The 25,100-nt window shown below is 42.7% G+C and overlaps 1 protein-coding gene across 7 annotated transcripts in view; it reads right to left on the bottom strand.

Moving 5' to 3' along the window:
* Positions 1 to 25,100, bottom strand: part of GRID2 (glutamate ionotropic receptor delta type subunit 2) — an 830,074-nt gene that overhangs the window by 310,020 nt on the left and 494,954 nt on the right. The window lies entirely within an intron of this gene.

The raw sequence follows: 25,100 nt of genomic DNA, 5'->3' as shown, positions 1-25,100 counted from the left end.
AAATAATTCTTAAGGTTACAGAAGCTGCCTGTAGATAATTCGTTCTGGTCACATTTTTGTCAGCATTGTCTGGTGCAGAAAAATATTACAGTATTTTTCTTTAGTGCTTCCATTTCCTCCCTCTCTCATCCCCTCCCTTCCTCATACACACAAATCTAGTGATGGAGGTGAGATTAATTTGGTCCATAATTTAAAATGAACTGACCTACTTTTATTTGCTGGCCCTGGATTTCTGTGTGGAAACAGCTATTGGATGACACACTTCTCAGAATTTTGCAACACAGTTTCAGTTTTAAATATGCACACAAAAGCTTATTTTGGGAGGAAATGCATTTAACTGCAAGCAAACATGCAAATGTGTACACCGTGCGTTCTTTAATAAAAAGTGCATATAGCTTCAGCACAAATTTTCATGTGGCTTTATTTTATTTTTTTAGGTTTGCAAAAATGGATGCATGGTATCTGTCAGTGGAGCAGTCTTTCTGTATTTATTTATATATTTCTTGGACAAGGTGTCCCTTTTAAATTCATGGCCTAATGTTCTTCCATGCCCTTGTCTTTCCCCTGAGCTTGCAGGATTCTTCAGTGAGTTAGTCTACCACAACATCATCAAGGAGGCAGGAGAGCAAATGGGATTATGATAATGAATAGTCACTAGAGAAACAAAGAAATCAACTTCACTAAACTCTCATGAGTCATTTGCATGGCATGAAACAGGTGAGCAGATTTTCCTCGTGGTATTGATTGATTGATTGATTGATTGACTGCTACGAGGAGCAAAACCCAAAGAGGAGGTTCAGAGTTCCCATCAGTATTAGAGACTCTGCCAAGTTCTCTTACATCCATTCAGCTTATGATCACTACTACAGAAGAGAGAAAAGAAGATACTATGGAATTTACTCCCACAGGAGGCAGTGATGGATATTAAGAGTTTGGATTTGATATCCCGCTTTATCACTACCCAAAGGAGTCTCAAAGCGGCTAACATTCTCCTTTCCCTTCCTCCCCCACAACAAACACTCTGTGAGGTGAGTGGGGCTGAGAGACTTCAAAGAAGTGTGACTAGCCCAAGGTCACCCAGCAGCTGCATGTGGAGGAGCGGGGAATCGAACCCAGTTCACCAGATTACGAGACTACCGCTCTTAACCACTACACCACACTGGCTCTCAACCTGGATGGATATCAACTGGATATCAACCTGGATGGCTTTAAAAGATTAGACACATTCATGGAGGAGACACAATGCTCTTCCTTCATGGTCAGAGGCAGTAATGTTTCTGAATACCAGTTGCTGGAAACCACAGGAGAGGAGAGGACTCTTGTGCTTGGATCCTGCTTCCCACAGGCATCTAAGTGGCAACTATGAGAACAGGATGCTGGACTAGATGGGCTATTGGTCTGATCCAGCAGACTCTTCTTATGTTCTTACTATGTACTGACAGGTTACCAGACTAAATTACAGGCTCTTTCAAGTCTCACCATCATTTAGAAACAAGGCACATATAATGTTGGCTTATACAAGATCAGTTGTTCATTTCACCCAGTACTTTCTTCTCTGACTGGCGGACACTGTTCAGGTTCCATGGCTAGTTTCTTGGCTCTCCCCTGCTCCACTCTCTTGGTCTCCATCATCAACAAAGCAGATTTCTCTAGGATCCACCCATTTGTGCTCTTTCACTGCCTGTCTGGTATCTGACATGTTCCACAATCAGGGGATAAGTCTTTTCTATATATAATGCCAATCCTTCTCCCCTCTTAAACGAGAAGTTTAAAAACGTCGTTTTAATACACATCCTAATATTAGAGAGAAGAGCTAGTGATGAACTGCAAAACTTTTCCCTACTTTAAAAAGTGCAACATGGTCTTCAAGAAATTAGAATCTGTGGATTTTGGCTTGTTGTTCCAGTTAAAAACAGCACTAGAAGTCTGAGAGCAGATGGATGAGAGGAGAACGAGGCTGGGAGATGGCTTCCTAAACGGCAGTGGAATCTTAAGACACAACTACTCAGAAATAAAGTACACAGTTATTTAAATGAGATGCACTTCCCACTAGTAAGGGTGCTTATGCATGCTGCCTACCTCTTTTTAAAGGTACAGTGGTACCTCTGGATGCGAATGGGATCCGTTCCGGAACCCCGTTCACATCCTGAAGCGAACGCAACCGTGTCCGTGTGTCCCGCGATTCGCCGCTTCCACGCATGGGCATGACATCATTTTGAGCATCTGCACTTGTGCAAGCGGCGAAACCCAGAAGTAACTTGCTCCGTTACTTCTGGGTCGCCGCAGAGTGCAACCCGAAAATATTCATCCCAGTGTGGTGTAGCGGTTAAGAGCGGTAGTCCCGTAATCTGGGTAACCGGGTTCGCGTCTCCGCTCCACCACATGCAGCTGCTGGGTGACCTTGGGCCAGTCACACTTCTTTGAAGTCTCTCAGCCCCACTCACCTCACAGAGTGTTTGTTGTGGGGGAGGAAGGGAAAGGAGATTGTTAGCCGCTTTGAGACTCCTGAAGGGGAGTGAAAGGCGGGATATCAAATCCAAACTCTTCTTCTTCAAAGCATATTTAACCCAAGGTATGACTATAGTCAGCTTTGGGGCGGGAGAGGAGTAAACATAGTTACTTGCATCCCGTAAATTAGTTATATCCCATTTGGATTACCATAATGTGCTCTACAAGTGTCAGGAGTGCATGCAGGAGCCAGGCCCTGTGACTAGTAGGGCCTTGCAGGACTGGGGCCTTTCTGAATTTGGCCTGGAAGGGCAAGGCGCAGCCGCACAGGTGAGGCTTGACAGAAGACTCGTAGCACCTGGTGGCAAGGGCCAGGAGGGGTATATAAGACCAGCATTTCCCTCTGGCTCTTTGCCACAGCAACACATTACACACCTAGCTGTGCTTTGGCTACCTGACTCCTGGTATCCTGACACTTGTACCCTTGGCTTCCTGACTCCTGGTTTCCTGATTCATGAACTCTTGGCTTCCTGACCCCTGGACTGCTAACCCTGGACTGCTGACTCCTGCTTCCCGACCTCTACCCCGGTCCCGATGTACCAAGCCTGGACTCCGACTGCCCGTAACCTGGACTGTGACATCAAGGGGCTGCCTTTAGATGCTGTGGCCACATTGCTGACCAGAGGGAGAGCAAAAAAAAACACCTTTAGTGCCTACCAGTTCATTTCCAGGCACAATTCAAAGTCCTGCTGGTGACCTATAAAGCCCCCTATGGCTTGGGTCCAGGCTATCTGAATGACTGTCTCTCTCTATATAAGCATGCCTGACTTTATGATTTTCTGGGAAGGCCTTTCTCTCAGTCCTGCCACCTTCACAGACATGTTTGGTCATGATACAAGAGAGGGCCTTGCCAGTGGCTGTTCCTATATTGTGGAACTCCCTTACCCTGCCTGATTTCCTTTTGTGAGCAGGCAAAAACCTTTTCCACCACTAGCTGTTGTGGCAGAGTCTTCTGAGTGTGGATGCTGTAGTGTGTGTGTGTGTGTGTGTGTCTACTTTGAAATGGTTTTAAGCATTTTTGGTGCTATTTTTAATTTAATGGGGTTACTTATTTAATTGTGTTTTGATATTTTATTTATATTCATTGTGTCTTTTTAGTTGTCTTTGCTTTGATTTATGCATTGAGCTGCTTTGGGTCCTGCACTGAGAGAACAGCAAGATATAAATAAAATAAATAGTAAGGTTACTGTATTTGTTACATATGTAATTCGCCTTTACTCTGGTAAGCCAAGAGTTGCAAAACAACTATAAGGACTAGCTTAGACATAAAGATGGTAGACTCATAGTCACTCAGTGAGTTCCATAGCTGAGCAGGGATTTTATCTAACAGGTTTAATATAATTAAGCTTTGCAGCAGGGAGCTATTATAGAGATCTGATTTCCAGCAGGTCCACAAAGCATCACTAGCATAAAATATCCTCCCAAACGCTTAGAACCACCCCACCTTTCAAAAACCCAAAGAAATGCATACTCTTCTATTGTCAACATACAAATTTACATATCAAATCTTCAATAAAAGTGCATCAAGAAGAAAGCTTCTTAGCACCATTTTGAATCGTTCCCCCATCAACTGGTACACATAAAATAACCAACACCACTGCTCTTTGCCCAAATTGTTCCTGAATTTTGCACTGCATGAACAGATCCCAAAGCCCTGAGTTCTTTTCTTTAGCATTTCCACCCCAATGGTAATCCAAAATGGGCACAAAATGATCCTTGGCAGGCCATGCAGTTGCACGTTTTAAAGGTGGGTGGGAATGTTTGGCAATTTTTCACTGGTTCTTTTTTCCCTATGAAGGGCAGTGAGGAGGGGGGTGTCAATCAGGAGCCAGAGCCAATGTAGGTGGAGCCAGAGTCAAAAGTAGTTGCGGTCACCACTCCCCCCGCCCTCTCTCCACTTCTATATGATCCGTACGGCTTCATAAGGCAATGGGGAGCAATAATAAAAAAGCTTTTGTGACACAAAGCATGGAGAAATCTATTTGGTAGAGGGCATATAAAGGCATCCAGCAGTTTAATGGCCTGCACCTCAGATGGTTGTGCATGTTTGGAATTCATTTGTCTACATCGTTGGCTTCGTGACAGTAAGTAGTGCTCTGCACATATAAAAAGGAGGGACAGATTGGAAATTTCCATATGAGACAAAAATCCTGTGATGGTGCTGTTTATGCAAGTCACATCTTGAGCTGAACAGGGAAAATAACACATACACCATGGAGCTAAACTATAGAATGCATTCCTAATGAGGGCTGGAAAAGCTTATAAGACCTAAACCTTTCCCCCAGAATATGAAGTGAAGCAACGTTAACCCCTGGCAAGCCCTTTCCACAAATCCATATGGAAATCTGAAGAGTTTTCAGACATGCTTAAACATCTTGCTTTCAAACTAAAACAAAAGGCCTTAAGACATATCAAACTAAGCAGGAGTAGCTTGGAATCTCTGCAGCAAGGAAAAATAAATCATCCACTTAATTACCAAACATCTGATTGGCACCTCCAAGGTGAAGATCTACTGTGGATTTCAGGTTTGGTTTTTAATTGCATAAAGGGATGGAAATTATTTAGAGCATGCCTGTAATGAGCAAAACTGATAAATTAACAGTCTCACACTGATTATTTATCAAGTGTGCAGCAGGTATGTTGGGCGGGTGATTGCGACTTGTTCCAGCTGAGCGTGTGAGCAACTGTTGCTGCTACTTTTCTAACAGCTGGGATGGTCCAGTAGACAGGGATCTAGGAGACTAGTCCCTGCACAGCCATGAATTTGTTGGAAGGCCTCAAGCAAAATGAAAGCCAGTGTGGAGTAATGGTTAGAGTTTAGGCCTAGGACCTTGGACATCAGGGTTCAACTCTCCGCTCAGCTATGAAGCTCACTGGGCAACATTAGGCAACATTGGGACAGCCACTGCCTCTCAACCTAACCTACCTCACAGGGTTGTTTCGTGGTTTTTGAGCTCCTTGGAGGAAAAGTGGGACACAACTGCAGGAAATAAATTATTAAGAAATAGTGACTTCTTTGTCTCCAAATGTCCTTTGTAAAATTGGAATCAGAATTAGCCAGCATCAGAACCACAGAAAAAGGTGGTGAAGAAAATATCTCTGAACTGAAAAGGTTCTGGATTAAGGCAGATATTTTTGTTCCAATGTCACTCCAAGGCTCTTGAGTTGCACCACCAGTGAACTAAATACAGCATTAAGGAAATGTGCATGTGCATGCATATGCACACATGTGGGAACTATGGCACTCATTTCTCTTGAGCAAGTAAAATCTGAACTGTTTATTTTTTTAGGAAACATTATCAGATCCCTTTTGTCCTGTTCATCTCTCTACTGTTGAGGTTAAACCAGGCTTCCTCAACCTCAGCCCTCCAGATGTTTATGGCCTACAACTCCCATGATCCCTAGCTAGCAGGACCAGTGGTCAGGGATGATGGGAATTGTAGTCTCAAATCATCTGGAAGGCCGAGGCTGAAGAAGCGTGGGTTAAAGTGGGTTAAACAGACTGTGCTTTATCTTTCTCCATCCTCTCTCTCTCTCTCTCTCTCTCTCTGTCTGTCTGTCTCTCTCTCTCTGTGTGTGTGTGTTTGGAGTGTGGAGGAATAGCATTTGCCCGACCTTTGGCTTTTAATTATTTGTTGCCTTCTTGAGTGGGTGGGGTGTTTTAATACCGCCTTTTCAGATTAGGATTGTCTTTTATATTTTTATTTGTTTTCTTTCACACTGGTTTTAATGTATGTATTTGTTTATATATTGTAAGTTGCTTTGAGTTACTTCGGTAAAAAAAAGCGACAGATAATAATAATAATAATAATAATAATAATAATAATAATAATAATAATGCAATTTAGCCACAAGCCAGTGGGTTAGGTTTTACCTGCCAACCCTCTGCCAACTTGTTTGTGACCAGGACCCCAAATATATGGCAGATTTGAAATGGAAATCATTATTTCTTAAAAACAAAAGCCCAGGAAGTAGTGGTGCTTTTGATTAATCACTGGATACACCAGGTTGGCACACTGCATTGTGAAGACGACTTCACACTCCATCAGATATGGACGCTACTCAACCAAGGAGCACAAAAGTGGATGGAGCAGGGAAGCAGATTATTATTTTTCCACAGAATGCACATCGGGGAGAGATTCTGCAGAGTGCAGGAAAATGCTGTCAAGAAGACAAGGGATGAGCGAAGAGAAACCATCTGTCATTGGCAGGAACTCCAAAACTTCTGAATGTTTGGGAGAGCCTAACAATTTATCAGTGTTTTCTTCTGTCATTCACTCTCAAGCCTTCAAACAGGCTAAATGTAAGACAATCCGAAGCAAACAAGCTAGCAATGCTGCCAGTTTACAAGCTGCTCTCGTTTGTAACGGAAAAAACATATAAATAAATAAATAAAATCCTCCAAGCATTTGAAATCGCTACGCGGCAATGAAGACCTAGCAATTTAGCAGAATAATACAGAAAGTAAGTTGTACACTTTGCTGTCACTCCTAGTGGTTCCGCTCTATTTTCCCAGGTCTCTTTAGGGTATGTCAAAGTTAGCGCTTTTACCAAATGCCTGCAATACCAGGACTACAACAAAGCCCAAGGGAACAGCTAGCTGTGTAAATACACATTTTTACTTTGAGTGCCACTTGGGCAGAAAATGCAGCTTAGAAAAGGTTGAAATAACAAACAAACACTTAGGCAGCCTTTGTAAATTTTGAATGTTAGGAATGTAAGGTGCTGCCTTTCATTGAGTCTGACCATTTATCCATCTAACGCAGTGATGCTTACACTGACTATCAGCAGCTCTCCAGCGTATCAGGAAGGAGCCTTTCCCAGCCCTACTTGGAGAAACCAGTGTTTTAGCATGGGATCTTAAAAGCATATGCTCTATCACTGAGCCATAGTCTTCCTCAAAGTGTTCTCCCATTGTGCAGATAGATTTATGGTCAACTGCCGCTTGGCAACACTTAAGTGATGGTGAAGTGCTAAAGTACATTTACTGACCTTAAGTCTCTTAAACATTGCTTTATTTATCCTTCCACTGGGTTGAGACAAAATAGAAGGTGATGCGTGAGAAATGTATCCCTTTTGCTGCTTGCAGGGTAATTGGTTTGTGTGTGCAAAATGGATCAGACACGTTTGACTATTCAGAGTGAGAACAGTAGGCATTGCCTTCCTTTCAATTTGGCTTTGCAATGACATCACACACCACATTTCATTCTGCTTGCTGCATGACCCTTTGATTGGCTGGATCACATAGACAGCAAGGAAAAACTGCTAAGAAGGGCTGTGAAAATGGAGGTAAATAGAGCAAAATATTGTGAAAAGGGCAAGCTTGCTCCCCTGAACTATCCAAAATTGGTGTCAATGATATATTTTATCCGATCTACATTATATTTATTTTAGAATTGTTCTTCCTTAGTCATGTTCCACATCAATTCAGATACGCCGGAAGAGAACTGTGTATACTTGGTGGCAGTGGTTTCCTCCAGGGGTATTCAAGGGTACGCAGTACCGGCACATCATTTTGTTGTTGTTAAAAAGCATGGCATTTACTGCAACAACTTCATGGTGAGTACTGACACCTATTTTTCTAGAAAAGAAGCACTGCTTGGTGGGTGTTTTGTCTAAGCTCCCCTTTCCCATCTGACAACCAGGAAACATTCAGAAGAGTTTGATCTCTCTATCAAATTATTATTTCCAGAGAAATAATTCATATTCCCTTTTCTCACTTGGATAGTAAAGTCCATCTTCTTCTTCTGCTCTGGCGATCACTCAGAGCCGAGTAAGATTGTCTCCCATAAACATGGTTTTAACAATGAGTCCATAAGTGACTGTGGAGGCCAATTCTGGATCCACACATTCTTCCACAATGGGGAAATTGATTCCAGGGCGAGAGCTGGTCACGGTGTGGATTTGCCAAGCGTGCCTTCATTTTAGCACGTTTCTCCCTTGCGTCCTGAGTTTGAGTGTCTTCAAAGCCCATGACACCTTTGGTAAAGGCTATTCTCCAACTGGAGCGCTTGCAGGCCAGTGTTTTCCAGTTGTACATCCTACTGTCACCAGTCTCTCATCCTGGTTAGTAGGCTCCAAGGAGTGTACTAAGGTGGGTGTGGGTGTGTTATAAGACATAGTAAGTTACAACTGTAATACATGCAGACAGAGGCGTAGGAAGGTCAGGTGGTACCCGGTGCGGAAAATTTCTTGCCACCCCCCACACATTGTTTTGGTTTTTTTGCCTGCAAAAATGGTTTTATGTTATTTCATATTTTCTTACAAAGGAACGTGGATTCTGGGCCTCTGATAACAAGTAGGTGACTACAGACAGATGTTTAAATCTACAGGATGGATTGTGTTTTGGCTTGTGTTATTTTATTTATATTTATTGTTTATTTATTTAATAAAATTAATTTTTAAAAACCTGCAAAGTGGTTTACTGAAACAAAAAACAAAAAACCACAACAGTAAAATCAAGAAAAATTGGCTGTGTGCAGGGGGCGGGGCGAAGGTAAGGTAAGGTAAGGCCTAATCTAATTGGCCTAGTCTCATTTTCTTCACATAGGCCAACTTTCCAGGATCCGGGAAGCCCAGCGGAGGGCAGGGCAGTAGGGCGGTTCATTAAAAACTTTTTTTAAAAAAATGCCTGCTCCGAAGGTCTTATCTTACTAAACTAGTATTATCTTGACCCTGCTCCACTGAATTGAAATTTCAGCCTTCATGACATAGGAAAATGGCCAAGCAAACATCTATTTCCGTGGAGGAGGGTCAAGATATTAACTGATATGCATGAAATTTCATATATAGCTATATAATCCCTCTTGTAGTAAGATAAGGCCTTCGGAGCAGGCATTTTCAAAAAAAAACAACGCAATTATGAACCGCCCTAGTAGGGCAGTAATTGTTGCTTGATAATTTGTCACCCCCCTCCATGATGGCATCTGGGGTGATCCGCCCTCCCGTCCCCCCCTTTCTTATGCCCTTGCATGTGGACCCATTCCTGGCCATAACCTGAGGTGACTCTAATTCCTTCATGGTGAACCTGAAATATGTGGAGATTGAAATGCTTTGATATTATTCCAGGATCTTGCTTTTGAACTCTATTTCTTTGACTTTTGCATTGCAGGGGATTAGATGCTGTGAGTCTTGCAGTCCCTTTCAATTCTACAATTATATGATTCTATGACTTCTAAGTCTAGATTTTGCAAATCTCTGGGACATCACGCTCATCTTTTAGTATCCCAGATTCTCACATTTATGCAGATCCTCAGATTCATTCATGGAGGATTCTATTGACATTCCAAGATAAATACGGTATGTAAAACAATGTTACATCACAATCTATTGCACGTGTGACCCTTGCCCTGTTCCCAAGCTATCCAAACTGCCAAACCCTAGTTCAACAGAACTTCGCTGCACGCAGCTGAGCAACCTGTTAAGAAAATGTAAGCCTCTGAAATGCAATGTAATCCTTTTGTCATGCCAGAAATATTGAACACAGCAGTGCTTATACAGGCCAGATTGCAAAACTGTGACAACGCTATGAGGCATACAATGACAACTGATACTCTCCCCCCGCCCTTTACAGCAACGTGTGACATGATCTGGAACCTTGTTTGGATGAACAATCTCCCCTTACTTTCTGAGGTGATTTCAATTGTTTTCAGCATAGTAAAAACCACCTGAAGGCTTCACATAAACTCACAGAGCTAGTATTGCCTGGCAGAGACACAAACTGTCACAGGACCGCCTCATTTGCGTCTCTCTGTGGGTTTCCTTGGGAGCAAAAATGTTGAAATAGCTTTATCTAAACATCCACTATCTATGCTACAGTGAGTGCCTATCTGCTCACAAACCCAGCTCCACCTTTCCAACTGGAAGCACACTAAACGCCTTTGATCCAGAACTGCTATCAAACACCACTGGCATCCATGTTATCTCATGGACCAATGGAGCTGGTTATTGTCAGTGCTCTGTACTTGGATGTACCCGCGCTTCCTCTCTCCCTGCAGATAGAAGAGTTGCCAGTAATGAGACCCAGACATCAGTTCAATGATGTGATCACTGCGAGTCAAACAGATCTGAGCACAGGCAAAATAAGACAGAAGAATCCCAACTGTCATACTCTAGCAAATCATAAGACAAGGCAACTCCACAAGTTTGCCCATCTCCCAGGGGCAAAAGAAGCAAGTAGATCTACACCTGGGGCTCTGAAAGGCAGGAGGAAAAGACAATGTGCATGAGAACAGCAGGGGATGCGTCTTAAAGATGAAGGCTGTGTTAGCTGATTTGGAGAGAGGAAAGAAGCAGGAGGGAAAGACAAAGAAAATCCATTGTTTGATGCAAAGTTAAGAGCTGGAAGAGACACATCCAGTTCCCTGCAGGGCCTGTGCCTGAATTCTCAGAGTGTGTCTCAGTCTCTCCCCCACCCCCAGCTGCTATTCTATTAAACTGCTGCCATCTTATCAGTCTATCTCTGCAGTGGATTCCTGCTGGGGCCACAGCAGGACCTGTCCTTTGTCTTTGCCCCTAGCCCTTGAGCTTCTCAGTGGAGAAATCAGTTACAGATTAATAAAGCACACCAGAAGCCAAAGCTCATAAAGCTATTGTCACCACAGGCAGGAGGCTGGGTGCATCATTAATCTCTGTTGCCTAATGGCACATACAGTATGTACACACACACACACACATACACACACACAGTTGTATGGGAAAACAGGGCACCTGATGTCATTGTAGCATCAGTTGATTGATAAGTGAGTGGATATGAGTGAGATATAGATTTGGATCCAGCTCCCCATGCCCACTGGTGTGATCATATGCTCAAGTTGTATATATGAGTAAATAAGCCACATATCATAAAGACACCACAGTCTCTGCTATACCTCATTTCCAAAAGGAAACATGAACCTCGAGTAAACACCTGAAACCCCTAGAAGCTTGCACTGCTCAGAGATTGAAATGGCACGCAACAATATGTCTATTTCTTAAGCAGTTTTGTAAAGTTTTACTAAATAGTGGTATACATCTTTGGCACATATTTGTGAAAAGTGACATAGAAACCTTTAAATATATGAGCAAATGTTTTCAGAAGGTATGCTTGTGGTATTCAGCACCTGCAGATTCTAATGCAAACTGAAGTGACCAGCATCTCTTAGACTAGCATGTGGATTGGAACTTAGCTGTGTATCAGTTCTTACATTTCTCCAAAGGTTTCAATATGATTCTTGGCAGAGTAAACACTTATTTGGGGGCGGGGGCGGCAGTTATAGTTAGAAATGCTTTGAAATAAAAATAAAAAAGAGAGAAAGCGAGAGAGAAACTACATTTAGAAAAACATAAAATTAGGCTTCTTCAAAGTAATAACTGATCTATAATGGTTTGTCTTCTCTTACAATATATAATAGTAACAGCTTTTTTTTTAAACCGTACTTAGCTACATTTAATATACCAAAAAATAGGCTTTTTCAAAATAATAACTGCTTCCTAATGGCTTGTCTTCTCTTACTATATATAGCAGCAATATGTTTTTCATTTCATTTTTATTTTTACTAATCCATTTCCTTTCAGATAGAATGTGGTACCTTTTGGGGGGAAATGGATAAAAGTTGGGCATTATTTGGGGCAAGTGATGCAGCCAAATTGCAAAAACTAATCAGCTCTTTGTCTAGACTGGAGAAAAGTATAAATAGATTTAACTGGGAAATGCAGGGGGAAAGAGAGTAAATTTAAGGAACTTCAGAAAGAGGGAGAGGGGAGTCGAGGTTTAACATGTAATGATGACTTTTTTACTGTTTGAAATGTTTATTTGTCATAAATGAAAATTATAGATAAAAACTTAAAAAAGGAAAAGCATTGCTGGTTGTCACTGAGAGGTTGTCACTGAGAGGGCACAACAGAGGGCTTATCCACACCTCTGCTTGCTCCAATTTATCACTAAGGAGCAGATTTTCCAGGAAAAAATGGTGGGGCAAAGGCAAAACCACTCAGACTCATGCCTAGAAAGTGCAGGAGAAGCAGAAAACGGTTCTGACCCATGCTTTCTATGCAAGAGACAAGTACAGTGCACCCTCCGGATATGAATTAAATTCGTTACGGGGGTCCGCCTACAACCCGAAAAGTCTGTAGGCAGAGGTGCTGCTTCTGCGCATGCGCACGGCGTGATTGAGTACTTCTGCGCATGCATGCATGGCGAAACCGAGAAGTATACACTTCTGGGTTTGCTGCGTTCGTAACCCGAAAGTTATGTATCCAGAGCGGTATGTAACTAGAGGGTCCACTGTATGGGCAAGCCCAGAGAGGAAGAATTGTTTCTTCTCATTCCCAGAGAATAGACTCAATTATAAAGAACTTGTGTGTGTGCTCCGTTGGACTTGTCACAGGATTTCCAAGCATTCTAGCCATCTCCTATCCTGCCTCATTGCCCTCAACTCAAATGCATACCAGAGAGCCAGAATGGCTCAGCTCAGGAGAGGGTACTTGGGAGTAATCTTGTCAATGGTTCAAGTCTTCTCTTGCGAGTGATCTTGTCTACTGTCCAAGTCTTCTCTGCATTCCACAGTGCAATGATGATTTCAACAGCAGCACCATTCTCAACAAACAGAAAATCCTACAGACAGAAAATCCTACAATCTATCAGTCTCCAGAAGTGGATCATTCTGATAGGTCTCCCATGCTTACAAAGGGGAACAGAGGAGTTTGGATTTGATATCCCGCCTTTCACTCCCCTTCAGGAGTCTCAAAGCGGCTAACATTCTCCTTTCCCTTCCTCCCCCACAACAAACACTCTGTGAGGTGAGTGGGGCTGAGAGACTTCAAAGAAGTGTGACTGGCCCAAGGTCACCCAGCAGCTGCATGTGGAGGAGCGGGGAAGCGAACCCAGTTCCCCAGATTACGAGACTACCGCTCTTAACCACTACACCACACTGGCTCTCTTCTGCCCAGGATCCCCGAAGTCTGGTACCTGCCCTATACCAGTATCTGCCTTGCAGACCTATAGCATAATGCTACTTGACCTTTTCCCCCCACCCAATCATATCCCCAAAACAAACACTGAAAACAGCACTAGGAAGAGAGTGTTCTGCTTGATGCACCAGCAAACATGCTATCTTTACAAAGTACTTTGCACCTAAGGTCATCCTGGAGTTTGTGGGTGCAGCTGAGTGCCTTAATCATTTAGTTACTCTACCTGCACAGAAGCACATAATGCAGTTTCAACCTTCACTCCAAATATCAACAAGTGCACTATATAAAGCATGCCTGATTGCATTTCAGACACTGAATGCACCACCACAGCTTTGAGACAGTACAATCCAGCCACTTGAAGTTGAGCCTTTATTGTGCAGTTGTAAAATTGGTTGAAGGACAAGCTCAAAGCGCTATATATTTATTAAGATGAAGTTAAGAGGTTAAATGTGTTCATTCTGTTGGTGATGGGATCATATGAAATCCTCCATAAAGCAAAGCTTGACACTGCGGATTGCAGCCTCTCAGAGCTCATGACTGGAACTTGTAAACAGGGGTGTTTGTGAGGGATTGGTGGAGGAGACTGAAGAGAGTGGGCTTGTGTCTTTTGGATTAAGGCTGGTTGCTTATCTGAGCTGTTTGGAGTCTTGATTGTGAGTCTGTCTGTGGGTATGGCTAGAGCACATGATATGAGGGCAGTGCCAGATTTACATATAAGCTAAACAAGCTATAGCTTAGGGCATCACTCTCTTGGGGGGCCCCAAAAAAATTAAAGGGGAAAAAACTGGATGTGCATTTCTAAAATATAAGATAAAAAAACCCAAATAAAATAAAACCTACATACAGCAACAGTGTTTTGTGTTGTGTAGGCTCCTATGATGTAAGTAATGAGCCCCTCCTGTTATGTGCAAATGGCTTTAGATACCTATTTGGTCCATAAATTACCATAGAGCATATATTTAACACAAAAAAGCAGCAACAATTTGTTGTTGACAAAGGACAGCTGGACATATAAAGGACCCCATTACCTTTACAGTGGTACCTCGGGTTACAGACGCTTCAGGTTACAGACGCTTCAGGTTACAGACTCTGCCAACCAGAAATAGTACCTCGGGTTAAGAACTTTGCTTCAGGATGAGAACAGAAATTGGGCAGCAGCGGCGTGGCGGCAGAAGGAGGCCCCATTAGTTAAAGTGGTGCTTCAGGTTAAGAACAGTTTCAGGTTAAGAACGGGCCTCCAGAATGAATTACGTATGTAACCCGAGGTACCACTGTAGTAGATTAGGGCCTCATCAAACCTAAATCCAGCCCTGTCTGAGGGGAAGAGGCTACTGCCAAGAGGAAGCCAGGCAGAACAAGGAAGTGAGTTGTGGGAGGTGTTAGCGGCTAGCAGCAATTCTATTTAGCTGATTGCAGCCTCTGGGAGCTTGTGACTAGGACTTGTAGACAGGGATATTTGTGAGGGCATTTTGAGGGGGAAGCCCAGAGTGCTGTCCCATGGTGTACATAGGACCAAGAGACATGGATGGTGAGGGAGCTGCTGCAGTGACCTGTAACGCCTTTGCCATGTTTGTCTTCCTGCCTGAGAATGTGCAGAACACCTGCAGCAAGTGCAAGCCTTGCTGAAAGAGAAGGTACAACAACTTGATTCCCAACTTTCCCAACTTTGAGCTACTGGGCAAGATGAGGAATTTTTCGAAAGAGCAGAGTAGATTGTTCTGGAACAGTGATGCAGGTGAGGTGCCCATAGGGAGGAGGAAGATCACCTATTTCAGGAGATGAATCCCTGGAGAAATGTAACACACGGAAGCAGGACTATCAGCAGCTATGCAATGTCACTGGAGCTGCAAAATGGATTCCATGTCCCCCCCCCCCCAAGTCTTATAAAACTCAATGATCACAACCCCCTCCTTCTGATTCATATACAGATTTTGGGCCAGAGGAGCAAGGGCAACAGTTGCAGACCTCAGAATACACTGAGGTGGCTGTGGAAGGTACAGTGTATTGAGTGGGATAGAAGTAGCAGTGTGTGGAGGTAACAGGATGTCCCAGGATGTGTGCTGCCTTCCAGTTGCAAAGATTCATGATGCAACAGAGAATTTGCCAAGTCTTATAAAACTCAATGATCACAACCCCCTCCTTCTGATTTATGTAGCTACTAGGGCTGCCATATTTCAAAAAGTGAAAATCCAGACACAAAAGTTGCAAAGGAACATGACTTGGTGCTACAGAAACCTGCTAAATGGGAGGAAAACTACAAGAAGGAAGCAGCTGGAGGTAATGACTTGAGGTTTCAGTTGACTAAATAGTAATGCACAGAGTATGAGAAAAAAGCAAGACAAATTTGAGCTCTGAATACAGGATAGCAAATATGACCTAATATGCATTACTGGGCACCACAATTTAAGAAGCATATCGACAAGCTAGAATTTCTATGATTCTATAATAATGAAACACTTCCCAGGTTCACCACACAGGAAGCCAGACATTTTGATCAAGGCATGATCCAACAGTCTTTCTGAAAGCAAGTATCTTTAGAGGTATAGTTTCACTACAAATTATGCTTTGTACAGTATTGATGCCAACAGCAGCGGCAGGAACAAAGGTCAGTTGAGTAGCTTTCACAGTGAGCATTGCACTATTTAAAGCACACGTTTTTAAGTAGTGCTTAGAAAAGAAATTGGATTTCAGCTCCTGGATTTTGAGTGGGGCTGGCCAATTTTTGAGCCTGTAGCCTGTTAATACTCCATTAAACTGCTTTTTATTCTTGAACTTCTATTGTCATAAAACCAACTTCAACCTATTTCTTTGGAAAGCAGTAGAATCCTACTTGTTTGCAAATCAGAGGTGTTCCGTATCTATAACCATAAATGGACATTGTTTTCCTTTTTTAAATGCATGGAAATTGCAGGTAAAAAAACTACCACATAGCAGTGGTTGATGTGACCTTAGGGATATGCCATCATTATAATGTGAACGTTGTATATAAAAATCGACTAAAAGAAGAAATACTCTTTACAGTCATACATAAGGATCAGGATCTGGTCCTGGGAAGGGTCAATTTAGAGAATTTTTTAGAGCTTATGTGCTGGTCTGTGGATTTTATTATTGGCTTTTATACATACTTTTTCAATGTTGTTTGTGGTAGGCTGATCTGAGGCAAGATAATAAGGCAACCTGTGCAGTAAACATACATACATACACACGAACACCATCATTTTGCACCAATTATCTCAGCTGAAGAGCAGGGCGAGTGCCTTCAGTACCTGCAAATGTTACAGAGACTCATCTAATTTGTTGTTATTTTGTTTCATTTCTTTCCCACCTTCCACCAAGGAGCTCTAGTGGCACACATGCTTCTCTTCATTTTATCCTTACAACAGCCCTGTGAGGTACGTTGGGTTACGAGATAGTGACTGGCCCAAACGGGCCATGGCTGGGTGAGGATTTGAACCCTGGTCTCCCGACTGCTGCTCACAATTAACAGTGTTCAAGATTACACACAGAGAGTTAGATAGTTCAACACAACAGCGTGCAAGGAGGACTCCAATCCCTTGATGGTGTTGATCTATTCTAGAGCCACTGCACTTAGGTTAGGCTTGAGAGCTTCCCATGCACACCTGCATGGCCACTGTGATTAGGTGAGCCTTTGGCCTGATCCGGCAGAGCTTTTAGCATGACAAGGTTTGTTTGGGTACCTGTTGCACAGTGCCATTTAACATTTAAATCTGTTCTTGCCTCCTATCACATGCACCCATCTTCTTTGTAATTATCATGTTAGGAGTGATCTTTATTCTCTCAACCCCCCACCCCACTGCACACTATTTATTGTGGTAGGTCTTGGAGAGTTGTTTGGGTGACGGTTACACAAGCCCTTTAAAAAAAAAGAATGCAATGAATTTTCTTCCCATCTCACTCCTTTCTTCATATGCTAAGTCTGAGTTTTTAGCCTGATCCTTTGTTGTGCGTGCCTGGTGCCAAAGGATGCTGCTGAAACCAAGCACCCATTTCTGCCTCCTTGGTTGCTCATCTGCTATGCCTATTGCCCAACTATAAATTTTGTTATGGACCAACATGGGTATTTTAGCTTTTTATGTTTGCTTGAGAGTTCTGTTAGCACACTTAGAAATAAAACTGTATCTGGCATGTTTATAAAATGTGTACGTTTCTCCTGCCTGTCTGAAATTTTGCAGATCCGGTTTGATTTTTGATTTTATTTGTTTCAATATTTGTATTTTACTTTTCCAACCACAATGCTGAGCTCAAAGTTCCTTGTGGGTAGGGGACAACAGTAGAATATCTAGAAAGACCACGTGGGTTTCCCAATGAAAGCTATTTAGGCTATTGGGTCTGATGTGCATTTTGACATTGCTTGTAAAAGAGGGGCACTTTTTCCTCTTGTGTCTGAAATTTGCCAAGTCTGGTACACTTGAGCACAAGTAGCAAGCCTGACTTATAAAAAACAGAGTTACAGGTATCAGATGGGTGACTGGATCTTCCCTTAAAATAAATGGGATTCTAAAATGAATGAGACTGATAAATTAAACAGAATGAAATGCAAAATGCATGTGATTTTAATAAAAACATGCCATAAAGTGAATTGACGAATGAAACATTTATTTTCTTGCACATCCTAATTTGTACCAATGGTACACATATCTCATAAGCGGGCCCATTTAAATTTGGTATCCTTGCCAAAATAGTCAGCACATAATTTACTTTGAATTCTAAGAGTCTCCTATACACTTTAATAGGAATTGAAGATCTTAATTGTTCCTCCAGTAAATAAGACTGTGTCACTGAGGAACTGATTGAAAGCTTATGCCGCCCCATTTTTTGGGTCTTTTTGGAAACAAAGAGGATGGGGGTGGGAAGTCTGTTTGGTTCTCCCACACTTCTAAATTCAAACCAAGGGAATGCCATTCATTAAAATCCGTGCTTTTGGATTCCTATGGCTGCAACTCCAAGTAAGTAAGGACCTCTGAATTCAGTGGAAGTTACTTCTGAATATACATGTATAGCTTATGCTATATCTCAAGGATCTGTTGCCAATTCTAATCCAGACCCAAAGCCTATTTGTTTCTGTACTGAGTTCAGAAAACACCACTGCAAATGATCAAAGGCCGTTCCCCAATCAAGTTCCACAATTGTCAAGTACTTATTGAATTCCTTATTGTGTTGGATAATATTCAGTGCTTTCATATTGTTTGGAGTTTAGGAGATACAAATCCTTTTAAATCTATATTTGTGTAAAAGCCAGTGATTATATTGAGTTTTATACTATACATATATATTCATGGATTAAGAAAATGGGGCAATATGCTTCAGTTGATTTTTTTATTGCCTTGCCCTGGTTGAAAAATCATAATCATAGTATAAAAATTTAACTCTTTCCAAAGGAGGGCCTCTTCACACATAACATGCTTTTAGATGAATAGCTATAGTTTTTCGTTCTTGTAAAACTATAGATTTATCATATATATTTACATCATATTTCCATTCCATACCGCAGCACTTCTAAAACTACCAAGCATGAATGTGATTAAGGATGGACAAATCTGTCAATCACAATTCCACTCATTTTTCAAGTCTTAAGTTTGGGTGACCCTATTTACACATATGTTTGGCTTTTGTTGTTACTGTTGTTGTTTTATACTCTGCATGAAACCTTATACACATTTCCCTTAGTATGTATAGACTTGCAGTTTCTTGTCAGACTACTGAATAAACATATCAGACCTGCACACCACAACACATCTGTCAATTCTGATCTCTTCCAAAAATTTAGAACCCTGGGGAATGTTAGGTTTCTGTGTGTTGCCGCTGTGCAGTGCTTTGGAGTCACAAGACTCTGTTTTGCATTCCACACATTCCAGACTGTTGGAAGTCTCACGGAAGACAGGAGACGGATGTGATGCTACTGGTTTCCTGTTCCTTTGTGTTCCAGTTGCTCTCTGCTCTCACAGAGAGAGGATGTATTTTCTTTTCTGTCTGCGTAATTAGGAATAAAACTCTTTAGCCATGTAGCTCATACTATCTCGTCCTTCCGCATGCTGCTGTATACTCTGCGTAATGGGGCTCTGTGCTTGGAGCCTTATCAAAGGCTCAGGTCATTAATCATCGTCGGATGAGATTTAGAAGGCTCGACCGGAGGAGTCGTTCGGTCGAAAGCAAGTCCGACAGGGAATTCCAACATCCATTGTTTTTGGCCCTTGGTGGCAACACCGACAGAATGCAAGAACAGAATAGCTGTATTGTTTACCTCTACACTGTTATTATCACTAGATCCAGAGGCATGTGGTGGGGTTCCTGTCCCACCATTCCTACTGCAACTGTTTTTGTAGCATTGTCATTCTTGTCTCTGAGTCTGAGACTCATTGTGTGAGAGATGTGAGGTTGGTGAAGGTTCCAGTTTAGAACTGGCATTGGTCTAGATCAAGGATAGCCAATGTCCACAGTTTATTTGACTACAATCTCTATCGAGCCCAGTCAGCATGGTGCTCCTGTGCAGGCTTGCAGGCTTACCAGGGGCCTCTGGTTGGTCATGGTGAGAACAGGATTCTGGATTAGATGGGCCATTGTCCTGATCCACCAGGCTTTTCTTAAGTTCTTATGATAGGAGTTATACTCCAACATTTGAAGGGTACCACACGGGCTACCCCTTGTCTAGCTCATCATCAAATGCACTATGAATCCAGCATATCTCCACTCCTCCCCCCATAAATCTTTCTCCAGAATGTGCAACAATGTCCTGCACATATACACTCACCATGAAGGCTAACCAGGCTGTTATTATGTTAAAAAATCAGAACTATGGAATCGACCACCTTAATAAAACTGTCATTGATTGCTGTGAATTCTGGGTTGAGTCAAGAGTTGGCCAAACAGCATAGGAGTAGTTTTTCAGGGGCACAGTGAGGTTGTAGTGAGGAGCATAGCTGTCAACTTTTACCTTTTCTTGTGAGGAATCCTATTCGGAATAAGGGAATTTCCCTTTTAAAAAGGGGAAAGTTGACAGCTATGGTTAGGAGTAAGGGGAGGGAAAACCCTACTGTGTAAGTAGACTTCCACTTATGCAAGTCTGGATCCAACTCTATATGACAAGAACAGACAACCCAACCGAGTCACCATGTTCTGCTAGTCCTAAGGTGTTATGAGCTGAGTTGTATAGAATCCAAAATGTAGCAGTCTGATTGGTCCTAGAACAATGCAGCAGTATGACTGGTCCGCAGGAGGCACCCAATCCAGCTGCAGGTGGAAGTGAATCCGCAACTTGATTGGCCTACAGGAGAATCCTGGAATTAGCCAATCACATGTGGCCCATTGTGTAAATAAAGCATTGTGTAAATATAAAGCAGATATTTTGGGGAAACTTTCATTCCTCACTACTATGAGCTGAATAAAGAGCATGAAATGCACACTTGACTCCAAGTATATTTCATAAATACAAGTAAGACAGAGCTATTTGTGTCCTGATGCTCCACCACTTTAAGCCAGAGAGCTCTTTTTATATTTAAAAAGTTGCACATTATTGGTGACACCAATCTAGTTGGGCTCATAGGATGTCAGGCACAAAGGGTCTTCAATCAGGGGTTTGGCCTTAGTTTCTGCACCACTGTTGACCTGACTGCAGCTGCAGAGTTAGAGGATGTGAACGATTTTTCACACTAATTATATATTCAAGACCTTTCCATTTTCTAAAGCTATGAAAGCTGTTATTGTGAAACTGAAATATCAGGCTATGGAAGAAAAACAACAACACAGAACCACTTTAGAAGAGGAAGTGAGTCATTCCACATTAATGATGATGGAGAAATTTGGCACAGCCTTAAATATAAATACATTGAATTAAGTACTATGAGATAGGGTCATATAATTATCTGTCTCCTATAGAAATTAATGAGAGCGAAAGTAGCATAACTTTGGTTGGACTATGCTCTTTGTTTTGAATTAAATATTACATGCAATTAGGGGTGTAAGGTAAAGGTAAAGGGACCCCTGACCATTAGGTCCAGTCGGGGCCAACTCTGGGGTAGCGGCGCTCATCTCGCTTTATTGGCGGGTCATGTGGCCAGCATGACTAAGCCGCTTCTGGCAAACCAGAGCAGTGCACGGAAACGCCGTTTACCTTCTCACTGGAGTGGTACCTATTTATCTACTTGCACTTTGACATGCTTTCAAACTGCTAGGTTGGCAGGAACAGGGATCGAGCAATGGGAGCTCACCCCGTCGCGGGAATTTGAACCACCGACCTTCTGATCAGTAATAATAATAATAATAATAATTTATTATTTATACCCCGCCCATCTGGCTTGGTTTCCCCAGCCACTCTGGGCGGCTTCCAAAAGAATATTAAAATACTGTGATACATCAAACATTAAAAGCTTCCCTAAACAGGGCTGCCTTCAGATGTCTTCTAAAAGTCTGGTAGTTGTTGTTCTCTTTGACATCTGGTGGGAGGGCGTTCCACAGGGAGGGCGCCACTACCGAGAAGGCCCTCTGCCTGGTTCCCTGTAACTTGGCTTCTCGCAGTGAGGGAACCGCCAGAAGGCCCTCGGTGCTGGACCTCAGTGTCCGGGTAGAACGATGGAGGTGGAGACGCTCCTTCAGGTATACTGGACCGAGGCCGTTTAGGGCTTTAAAGGTCAGCACCAACACTTTGAATTGTGCTCGGAAACGTACTGGGAGCCAATGTAGGTCTTTCAAGACCGGTGTTATATGGTCTCGGCGGCCGCTCCCAGTCACCAGTCTGGCTGCCGCATTCTGGATTAGTTGTAGTTTCCGGGTCACCTTCAAAGGTAGCCCCACGTAGAGCGCATTGCAGTAGTCCAAGTGGGAGATAACCAGAGCATGCACCACTCTGGTGTGGCAGTCCGCGGGCAGATAGGGTCTCAGCCTACGTACCAGATGGAGCTGGTACACAGCTGCCCTGGACACGGATTTAACCTGTGCCTCCATGGACAGCTGTGAGTCCAAAATGACTCCCAGGCTGCGCACCTGGTCCTTCAGAGGCACAGTTACCCCATTCAGGACCAGGGAATCCTCCACACCTGCCCGCCTCCTGTCCCCCAGAAACAGTACTTCTGTCTTGTCAGGATTCAATCTCAATCTGTTTGCCGCCATCCATCCTCCAACCGCCTCCAGACACTCACACAGGACCGTCACCGCCTTCACTGGTTCTGATTTAAAAGAGAGGTAGAGCTGGGTATCATCCGCATACTGATGAACACCCAGCCCAAACCCCCTGATGATCTCTCCCAGCGGCTGCATGTAGATGTTGAAAAGCATGGGGGAGAGGACAGAACCCTGAGGCACCCCACAAGTGAGAGCCCAGGGGTCTGAACACTCATCCCCCACCACCACTTTCTGAACACGGCCCAGGAGGAAGGAGCGGAACCACTGTATGACAGTACCCCCAGCTCCCAGCCCCTCAAGACGGTCCAGAAGGATGTTATGGTCGATGGTATCAAATGCCGCTGAGAGATCCAGCAGAACTAGGAAACAGCTCTCACCTTTGTCCCTAGCCCGCCGGATCAGCAAGTCCCAGGCTCTGTGGTTTAACCCACAGCGCCACCCTTTTCCCAATTAGGGATGTAGGAATATAGAAATGGTTTGTTTCAGTCTTTATGCTTTTTTCTTATGGATAAATGCTCGTTTTAAAATGGGAGGAGGCTATCATTGTGAGAGCACTCTGTTCATTTTCTGTTGTATAGAGTGGATTCACAATGTCTCAAATATGAGACACGCTGAAACACAACCAATATACAGAAGATCATCTCATGTGCAGGTCAGCAGAGCTTATGCACTGAAGTTCCCATTGGATGCTACCCAGAATGTGTGTAGAAAAAAGTGGTTGCAAATGTTGTACCAGTTTTCATCACAATTAGCAGGCCAGCTGCTGGAGATATTCTAGCCACGAAAAGACAGATGGGGAGAGAGTTTTTTTTTTACACCAAAGACATTTGCTGTAGAAATCTATCAAGCATTTGCAAATTTTCTTAACACTTACAAATGTGGCAGGAGGACCATAGTCACTCACTTTCAGTAGGAAAGCATAGTTACAGCAAGAATGTTTGGTGAACACATACATTCTGCTTTGAAGGCTTTTGTTTTTTCATATATTGCATGACTTGATGAATTCTGTTGTTGCTGCTATTATTTATTAAATTTATATCCTACCTTTCCTCCCAAAGGAGCCCAGGGCAGAAAACAAATTATAGGGGGGGGGAGGGGACAGAATAAAAGGATCCAAAAGCAGGGAGCCTTCCCTGGCACCTTCCTTTCATATATTTAGGCACCATGCTAAAAAAATGTTTCTCTATAACCAGGTCTTTGGCTGATTAAACATTCTATGGCCTTTTAAATGTGTTTGTGGGTGGGTGGAGGTGTCATTGGTTTATTTTTGTTGTCATTTGTGTTCTCATTTTGTATTTTAATGTTTTGAATTGCCCTGTGATCTTTGGATGAAGGCTGGTATACAAATTTAATAAAATACTACCACCACCACTACTACTACTACTAATAATAATAATAATAACACTTCCATTCCAGTACAGATGGAAGTCTAGAGAAACTAGGGTGACGTCTGCTCTTTGGACCGACCCTGGATGAGAACCCGTGTGTGTGTGTGTGTAACTTTGTAGTAATGTAACATTTTTATATGTAACTGTATTGTTGTAATATTTTGCTTAATTTGCTGTTGTTGCTTCTTTTTTGTACACCACTTCGATATATTTTTAACATATTAAGTGGTATAGAAATTAAATAATCAAATCAAATCACATCAAATCAATCAAATCACAGAGGAGAACAGGATTTTAGAGGTAATCTGATCCTGTTCAATGCAAGATCTGCAGTGAAGGATGCAGCTGTGGCATCCCTGATTGATACAGATCCAGCCCTTTCTTTACACCTTCGGAGAAGGAGAGTCCACCACATCTCAAGGCAGTCTGTTCCATTTTACAACAGTATTTACCTCAGCAGAGCTGAGGGAGTTGTTTCAGTGAGGAAAAAAGCATGTTATAATGGCCCAACTTGTGTGACTGGGTTGTTCTTGCAATTCTTGCAAGGGTTGTGCTTGCAATTCTTGCAATTGCATAGAAACTTGGGGGCTGATAGCCAACCTTAAAGCAGATGCAACTGAAATTACTAGAGTTTTGTCACTTGAGACCATTGATTTCAACTTTTTGACAGTAAGAGCTATTAAAAAATGGAACGCAGTGCCTCAGAAGGTGGCCGACTCTCCTTCATTGGAGGTTTTTAAACAGAGGTTAGATGGCCACCTGTCATGGATATTTTAGCTGTGACTTCTGCATTGCAGCGGATGGATTTAGATGACCCCTGGGATCCCTTCCAACACTACAATTCTATGATTCTGCATGTGACTAATGATGGATATCACCTTTTGTGTGAACCTATGTGGGGCATTATTAATGGCTGAAAGGAGGCAATTGCCATAGACCACAGAAACTTTGCAGTCAATCCTGTCTCCATATCCCTTGTTCCAGGCATGTATGTTCTACCATCAGCTGATGTGACCTTGAAAGTCCATGCTTCAGTAACCCAACATAATTACCTGAATAGTGGAACTTTCTTGGCCGCCTAATCAGAAATTCCCTGTTATACCAGCCTGAAAAACACAG

The sequence above is a fragment of the Podarcis vaucheri genome (assembly GCF_965113315.1).
Source record: "Podarcis vaucheri genome assembly, chromosome: 9".
In the NCBI taxonomy this organism is placed as follows: domain Eukaryota; kingdom Metazoa; phylum Chordata; class Lepidosauria; order Squamata; family Lacertidae; genus Podarcis; species Podarcis vaucheri.
This window is presented reverse-complemented; position numbering and strand designations above follow the sequence as displayed.